Raw genomic sequence first — 6186 nt, 5'->3', positions numbered from 1 at the left:
ACTTTGAAATCCGAAGAAATTAAATTTTCGTAATTAAAAAAGTGTTGAGGTAATTATTCTCTGGCAGTCGGCTTTTTAAACAGTGAAACAAATATTGTACAGGATTCCTGGGATTCTTTTGGCGCTGAAGATATCTCACTAAACGTTTCCAACGCCAGAATATGCAGCACCTCAAACACCAGCTCGCAGTGGAATCTGACACCTCACCTTACAGCAAGAGTCTTGTAGTTCAAGATTTTCGAATACTTACATCTGCTAATGTCTTGACCTGCACCTGATTCTTGTTAGTATTCATTCCTTTTCCAAATGCATGCATTTTTCTTTTTTTGCTAAGATTGTGTTTTTGAAAAAAATGTCTGAGAAGACAGTTTTCTTCCCATTTTTCCTCCTTTTTTTTTTTTTTTTAACAGCACAGCAAAAATAGGAGAAAAGTAAGGGAAAAAAAGGGGTTTTTCTATTGTGGAAAATTGCTTGACATTTTTATTTCGAGTCTTTCCTAGAATTTGAAATTTTTTTGTGATATTTTGGAGATGCCTGTGATTTTTAGAAGTATTCAATCTCCTGACCACACATAGTTTCAGTTTTTAAGGAGATATGAATTTTAAAAACATGATGGTAGGATGTATTTTCAGCTCCAGAGGTTTGGCTCTGGTCCAAGTCAAACTTCTACTGTTAGAGTATAGTGTAAGAGTTGATTTAACTTGCAAGGATGAAGGCATCTAGCCCAAGATTCTGCATACAGTTTTGAAAGTGAGGGGTTTGTCCCCAGTTAATACCTTCCGTAAAAACGGAAGGTATTATATTGCTTGCTTGAATAAAAATCCTTGCATGAGTCATGGTTTATCTGAAATAACTAGACATCAATCACAGGAAAGGAACATTGGCAAGCCCTGTTCTGGCAAACTTCTCTAGGGTTTAATATGTGCATAAGGTTATATCTAGAATCAAAATATTTTCTGCCATAAAGATACAGTGAATGGCAGAAACAACCAAGGGAGTGGGAAATAGGGGTGCTGACTCACAAAATCACAATCCTGCGCAGAGAACTGGAGGATACACTGGACTATATGTGCTTAATTCTAATTGCTTACAATCCAAAAAGGTTAGTAAGGTTTTGTAAAAGGATACATAGAAGTCTTTTAGATACGTGAGTGATGGGTGATTGTATAAAATGTTACGGAAACCTGAGATTATTGTAACCATGGGAAGGAACTGAAAAAATTAATAAATGGTGGTGTACTAAGGAGAAAAAGAGAAATGCTGTAATAAAGGATCAGAGAGTGAGAAGGCAGAGGAGAACAGAAGAAATTGTAACTAATAGAAATTACGCACTGCTGATAACAGACCTGTCCACCCGTGAGTAGAAGAATTCATCCTCCAAGTGCGTTGGAGTAGTGGCTTGTGTGCATGCAACTCCCTGAGGTCTTGCCTGCTACTGGTGCAGCAAAGACCCAGGGGAGAGATCTCCGGCTATGCTCCAGCTCCGCGCGAGATGGCAGTACAGCCCTGGCATCCACTGACAGGAATTTCTTCAATTCGGCATCATCGGAGAAAACTGTGATTGATGGGTCTCTCACCGGTAAATTTGAGTGAATGTAATTTTCCTTCAAAGCAGGTTACTAAAGATACCATCCACCCCCACCCACCAAGCCTCTTTCAGCCAAGCGAGCCATTTTGGTCTGTCCAAATTCCTTTTCTTGAGCAGAAGGATATTTCAGAGCGCGGTAGACCTCTGTATTGCAGCTCTGGTATACCTCTGTACTGCAGAGGTCTGGTTTCTGTGGAGGGGTTAACATGATGGGGCAGCAGATTTCAATAATACAAGAACAGAGAATGGGGCAGGGGGGCAGAGGGGGAACTGTGGCTGACTGCTAGGGAAATGGGACTAGTTTCTGAAGAAAGGATTTAGGGTTTAAGAAGTAGCAGGAAGAATGGAGGCTAGTTTCATATAGGGCATGAAGAGCCACTGTAGTTTATATGCGTGGAGGAGAGGCACGTTTGAGCTACACCAGACTGCAGACACTGGGGTGGAGACCATCTGCAACAGGGCCTGCAGCTCCTGCCTCTTCTTGCTGGTACCTGCTTGCTACTCTAGACACGAGCTGAACAGTATGATTTCACTGATACTGTGAATATTCACAGAACCTTACTGGGGGACATTGCCTATCCTGTTCCAGTTCCCACACCCCCAGTCACATCACTGCTTTTCATTTGAGTGGCTGTCACAAGAAATCAGAAACACCTCTGAAGAGCCACAATCAAATCCAGAATCTCTGTCCCGCTTGGCTGATTGATACCTGTCTTACCCCTCCATCAGTATCTTGCTACCACTGTGTTTCAAATGCATAATAAAGAACAAGAGCTGGGTTAAGTGGTGCTGCCAAGTCTACTGTGACACAGTGCCAAATTCATTATGCTCTGGCACATTGTCACCTGGGAAACATTGTCCTGTGGAGTACAGCAGTATAAAACCTAGGTTTAGGCATGGGCTTAAGTACTTGATGAAGTACTCCAGGCTATAGCCTGTTGACCACCAGTCCGACAGGTCATGATACGGAGTCCACAGTAAAAATCAGACAACATCACATATTGCATGGTGCTGTCGGATTGTTGGCATTTCTGAAAGCAGGCAATGTTCCATTAGTCCAGAAAGCTATAGGGATTGCTGCCGCTGCAGAAGACCCACACACAGTCTGAAAGACATCTTGTAGTAGTGCAAAACTGGCAGCCATTAGCCAGGCAGTCATGCCTCCTTCATCCTTGTCATCTTTTTAAAAAGATTAAATTATAAGATGTATTTTCTCCTCAAATAGTTGGTCCAAAAAAGATTTAAATCTTAGAAATTTTGATTCTGGTACTTAACTGAAAAATTAAGTAACCTGAAAGTGAAAATAACTGTAACTTGTGCCAATGCAGATGTTTATTGGTTAAGTTAAATGTGATTTTTACAATGCAAGAAAAAAAAACCCGAACATAGAACAACCAGAAGAAATGTCTGAAAGAAAGCAAGCTTTTTTTTCTTATCTTTATACATAGCACATTTAGATTAATCAGCTTGAATTTTACTACAGTGATCTGAGTATAGAACAATTCATTACCCATTTCAGTTTCACAATCCAGATTAAGAAGGAAGCAAATCATGCTAGAGATAGATAGCCTGTAGGATTAATATTTGGAAAGGAGGTTACATGTGTATCAGTCTTCCTGATTGATTCCATTGAACTGGAAAGTTTATCTACAAAATTAAATTCCAAAATCTACCAACATTTTCTAGAACAGAACAGCAAATGTTTATTTAATACCTTATAACTTTAAAGCTGCTGGATCAAAATAGTTAAATAGTTTGAAAGAGATAAAAATCAGTGCCCTGAATAGTCTTTACCAAACCAATTTCCCTGCTTTACTGTAGTGTATATATGTGAGTACACTAGAAGTGGGCTGACTGCAAACACAAATGACTGCTAGAATTTTTTAACCCTGTGACAATTAATTCTTTAACTTGTGACAATTGCTTATTTTTATTTTGGGAATGAGTGTTCAGCAAAAAATTCAGATTTCTACTATCTTACGTTAATGACAAAAATTATTACGTCCTTGAAGATTTTTGGTTTTTGTTTTCATCTTACTATTCAACTTCTGAAAAAAGGAAGTGTATGAATGTACATAGATATGTGAACTTTGAAAATCCAAGCACGTACACAGAGTGAATACAAACTTTTAGCTTTGACACAGCATTCTTTGTTTGCAGTAAGGGAAGTCCCAATGTTATCTAATCCTCTTAGTTATCTATAGCATTTATCAGCTGACTAAAGTTGCACGTAAACTAGAAGCTTCCTCTTCATATTGGGAATGTTTTTGTAGTTATCTGTTGCTGTTATTGGAAAGAGCCTTCTCAGACTGGTTTGTGGCTGTTTTGTCTGAGCTTGTGACTGTTTGTAGCTGTATTTTTATGTAGCTGTACAAGTAAGTTTGCCATTTACAAATGGCGTGTTTATTACTAAACAATTTAAAACTTGCTAAAATATGATCTGAATTAGTTGTACTGGCTTCATGTCTGACACCAGTTCCTTTGAGTAGTGTGCCTCTTTCCTGAACTGGACAAAAAAAAGGACAAAACTGGTTGAGTAATTTCTACTACTACTCATCACATTCCTGATTTTTTAAAATAAAAATCCAAATTCCATTGTTAATTTAGGTGGTGAAATCTGCAACTGGAGAGGAACCCACTGGATAACAAAGTGTGGAATGGGTTTGTTTCACTCTGTCAATTCAAAGCTAAGAAGTTACTAAAGAGATATGCTGCTGCTTGATAATTTCCAGGGATAATGACTGCTTAGCTCATATTTGCTCATTTTGGTTTTCCATTTGGAAAAAGAATTCTTGCATTGCAAGTGCTGTAAATGCTAACCAGGTGATACCCGCTCCCATGATCTGATTCTTTTCTTCCTTTCTAAGTGGGATTTGATTTACTGTTTATTAGAAAGCACCTTCTTCCCTGTAAGAAACTGAAGAATAGAGAAATGTTTAATATTTCATTTTTTGTTTGTGCTGTCCTTCTCACATTGTCACAGTTTGTTAGTCTTAACAGAGCCTTTCAGTATCTAAGCATGCTTGATACCATTAGAGGGGTTCCCTAACACTTCTAGATTATCACCATGGAGTTTGTAGAGGTTGCTGTCCTCTCCTCTGTGGTATACACTGAGGTCACAGATGCTGTTGTTGGTATTGCAGTGGGCTCTGGTTACGCACTGCAGCAGTCCCTGTGGATGTTGGAAGGATTTCAAGAGAACCAGATGTGTTCCGAGGCATAGTCTAGTAGATACTGCTTGCCTATGCCTTTTAGCCCTTCCGGTGATGAAGGCAGCTTCGTAAAGCCAGGTGTTAACTTCAGTCACCAAGCCTCTGTTTGACCTGCAGTCTTCACATCCACAATTTTACACATGTAACTGCATATTAAATACCACATGTGACCAATATTCAAATTACATATGCCCAATACAGTACAATACACTATAACTACTGCAACTAACCCCCCTGGTCTCAGGGAGCTGTTATTACCATGTACCCCTGTGATACCGTATCTCCAGTCCTAGTAGCAAGCCATACATTTTGTAGTGAGTTTTTAAGACTTTAGGGCTGATGTTTTTTAGGCCTGCTTTTATCTAAACTTTTCTTGACCTGCCTGCAGTTGGTGTTATTTGGCTTGTCTGTGGCAGAAATTTTGCTAAGTGATTGGTTTTCTATGGCTAATTTGTCTTATTTTTGTTATCTTTGCATGGTACCACCATGACTTTATGACTAATGTAATTATGTAGTGTAGACAAATGCAGGCTTTGTATGATAGTGAAAGGTTCTTAGTTTTATATAAAAGCTCCGTTTCCCCTTTGGCCATAAACAACACTTTAAGTGTACCTATTATTAAGCTTAGTCTAATCTGTATTATTCATTCAGTATACTGAGGGTAAATGCACCTCTTTTATACAGTTCCATTGAGGTAGTTTTTTGACAACAGGAGGGATGTGCAGCAAAACCAAATGTGACTATCCAAAGCTGCTTTCCTCTGCTCCAGGAGCCTCAGAAAGGATGCAATTGTATTGTGCATAAGGTGCTTTTAGTTCCCAATATGGAAAATGTTTCCATATTCCATTTCCATATGGAAAATGGAATTAGTTTCAGTAACTCACGCATTATAGACACCCAAACTTGTGCCTTAATGTCAGGTTCAGCAACAAAGTGCAACCAAAATGGTACACCGATACCAGAGCAGGGGATGTATTGAGGTTAGGGCAGACATCAGTAGGCCAAGAGGAACAAAAGTGGAAAGATGAACTCCTGTACAGAAAAGAATACATATTTTTCAACTACAGCTAGTAGTTTTGTGAGTGCAAATTCAGTAGTAAATTTGCAGGAAAGTGCACAAATGTTTTTCAGCATATACAGCAGAATACAGCAAAGCATTCCAGCTATTTCATTCCAAATGCAGCTCTGTCTTTCATTTTGAAAGGTATCCAGCACAAAAGGAATGGGAATGACAGTTGTTGGCATTGTGATTCTGACTGAAAGGAACTGTTGTTCTGCATGTCAGGGAAATCAGGTGGATCTGACAGCCCAAGAAAGGTGAGTCTGCTGCAGCCCCATGCCCATAGATCCAACCAGTATGAGCTGACCGTGTATTCCCAGTAGGCA

Source organism: Falco rusticolus, chromosome Z, assembly GCF_015220075.1.
Source record: "Falco rusticolus isolate bFalRus1 chromosome Z, bFalRus1.pri, whole genome shotgun sequence".
In the NCBI taxonomy this organism is placed as follows: domain Eukaryota; kingdom Metazoa; phylum Chordata; class Aves; order Falconiformes; family Falconidae; genus Falco; species Falco rusticolus.
This window is presented reverse-complemented; position numbering follows the sequence as displayed.